This window comes from Antrostomus carolinensis, unplaced genomic scaffold (genome assembly GCF_000700745.2).
Source record: "Antrostomus carolinensis isolate BGI_N321 unplaced genomic scaffold, ASM70074v2 scaffold18513, whole genome shotgun sequence".
Taxonomy (NCBI): Eukaryota; Metazoa; Chordata; class Aves; order Caprimulgiformes; family Caprimulgidae; genus Antrostomus; species Antrostomus carolinensis.
In genome coordinates, this window is record NW_010307442.1 from 18,465 (window position 1) to 21,174 (window position 2,710).

At 37.8% G+C, this 2,710-nt stretch overlaps 1 protein-coding gene across 1 annotated transcript in view; it reads right to left on the reverse strand.

Moving 5' to 3' along the window:
* TRIP11 (thyroid hormone receptor interactor 11) overlaps positions 1–400 on the reverse strand; it is a gene marked incomplete at its 3' end in the record, with an annotated part of 17,850 nt that extends 17,450 nt beyond the window's left edge. The window contains 1 exon segment of the mRNA XM_010165433.2: positions 332–400.
* Positions 401–2,710: the final 2,310 nt, after the last annotated feature.

A 2,710-nucleotide genomic window follows, 5' to 3' on the forward strand; every position in this document is an offset into this window, starting at 1 on the left:
TTGCATTGGCAAGCTTTTCAGAGCCAGGTCTAATGCTGCAGTCCGAGCCCACATGAGAGGTGGGAACAGTTGCGGGATGCAGCAGCTCACAAAAGACGAAAACCTGCACCACATGCGCACTCCAATAAACAAGTGCGCCCCTCTAACTGAGATGGCAGCCTGTCACTAAAAAAAGAGCCACATTCTAACACCACTGTGACCCTTGTTTCTAGATTTACCCAGGGACAAGCAAATTCAGTGTAACACTTCAATGTAATTCAGTGTAATACTTTACAGGAAAAAAAATGTTATTTAATGCTTTTAATTACAGTAGTGTTCCAAAATGTCTTACTTCAAACTTCTGTGCTGCATTAATACTTTCAATTTCTCTGAGTCTGGAATTGGAAACATGGAGCTCTGTTGCTGCATCTGAAAGAAAGTGAAAATTTTAATTTTTATTAAACCACTTTTAACCTGTTAAGACCACAGTTAATAATAAATATCTTTAGTCTGCTTCACACTCCTAGGCAAATATCAAAAGCTGCTTTTATCAGAATACTGTCAGAATTATTTTTCAGACCAGAGAGTCTCTGAACCTAATTTTGTTCTGTTATATAGGCTTTAAGTCAGATCATAAAACTAACAGAAAAGTATGGATTTAAGTTTTAAATAAGGGAAATTAGAAGTTTTTACTTGACTATTTTGTGTCACTGAATCTGTTTTTCATTTAGGACTTTGTCCCTGACATGACAGCTGTGTGTTTCTCAGTAGTTCCATAAAACTCACACAACAGTGATTATATTTTCACAAAAAAAAAACCCCAAACAATACCACAGAAAAAAATCCACAAACAGCAGAACACACAAAATAACCCACGTAACAAAACACCAACCCTGCCCCACATATAAAGGCACAAAAAACGTATAGAACTCGCTTTCATTTACAAAGGTGACACTATCTACCATACCAGTTTATGTAATACAAAAAGCACATAATTCTGTCCCTGGATACTCTTCCTTTAATGATCAAACTTCCTCAAATAGGCTATGTTTATTTCTTCCATGTCCCACTTTTAATGGGCAGAAATACTACATTTCCATTTATTAATGAGAAATCATCCTGAACTGACTATAACGGAACCTTGACAATGTTTCAAAATTTGAAATAAATATAATTTTCAGGTAAATATTGTATTTCATAATTTTCTATGTGCTTTTTGAAACTGATGCTGCTCAAGTGCTGCAGAGAAAACAATCTACCCACGAAAACAAACTGAAGCTGTTGAAGTCTATAATCCACAAACACCACCTTCAGATGGCAGTCAAAGCAGTGAACACAAGGGATAGTATTAAAAAATAGGAAACATCAGGAAATTTTAAAAAGGAATGTAAGGAACTGCTTGAAAAGCATTCTTTAGGCCACATAGCATTTAAAGGTCTTTACAGAAGAGTACTCAGATGCCATTAGATTTTTATATCTTCAAGGCTAGCAACCCATAAAAACGTACTGCTCTGAAATTCTCAGGAAACAGAAGCTGTTCACAGCAGTATCTCGCTGTCAAGTACACCTGGAAGCAACTACTGAACATCAGCACATCTTTCTTGCACAAACTAAAGCACAAATGTGTGAACTGGAATCTCAACTTATCTTTTGAAAAGGCAAAACAAACACATGAGATGACTACACAGTACAGCAGTGTAAAATAAGCTTCCAAAACAAATTAAAATAGATTATGGAATTTAAAACAATTCTAAGCAACTGTTTCAGAAAAGTGGAAAAAAAAAACCAAACAACTTTACAGTTATCAGAATAAATTTCTCTCTTCTGAAACACCCATCCATATGAGACCAGCAGTATCAGCCTGCGAACGAGACTTAGGCAATACTTTCACAATGCTTCACAGTTGTGAAGTGGCAAAGCAGAATTGTTTAATTTCACCTTTAAGATAAGTATTCAGAAGTCTTAGCTGTTCTTTGTGGTTGCTGTTTTAAGAATGCTCATTGTTTCCACAAAGTTATAGTTTCAAGATGGTAAACAATACTAGTGGTATTAACATATTGATATTTAGTAACATATTATACAATTGTTTTACTAGGAAAATCAAGTTTTATTCAAAAAATTTATAAAAAAAAAGGCGTTAGTAAAAATACAAAGAAAAGACTATAGTCTATAATAAGTTTACTATTATTTTATTGAATATCTTCCTTTGATGCCTCAGCTTTTCTGTTTCAAGTTCCTGTTTTAAATATAAATTATCCAAGCTTCTAATCCTTATAAAACAAGGACCATGTTCTCCTGCTTGGCTACAGGAGAATAGTAGAATTCATCAGGTTTATCTGGGCCCAACAGAAATATAAATAACAAAAAATCCCAGAAACGCTGGACCTTTGCCTGGGTGACACGTCAGGCTTCGCTCACACCAGCGGCAAGAAAAAAAACCTCCGTACTGCTACTACTCCGCAGTTTTGTGAAACCGCTCTAAAAGCGGATAAACAAAGGGGGCTTCAGCTGACGGAAGCAAGCGGAGGGACAGCGCTGTGTGCTTGCGCTACTGACCGACACCGCGCTTCGCGCAACTCCCAAACTCCCGAAGAAAAACCCGCACAGGCTTCCCCCCGCTGCTGCAGCCTGGGGACGCCTTCGTGTATTCCCCAGCTCCTGAGCTCAGCGGGGCGGAACGAGAAGGAACACGGAGCCGGCAAAGCCGGCAGCTCTCCCGAGAGGCGCCGAG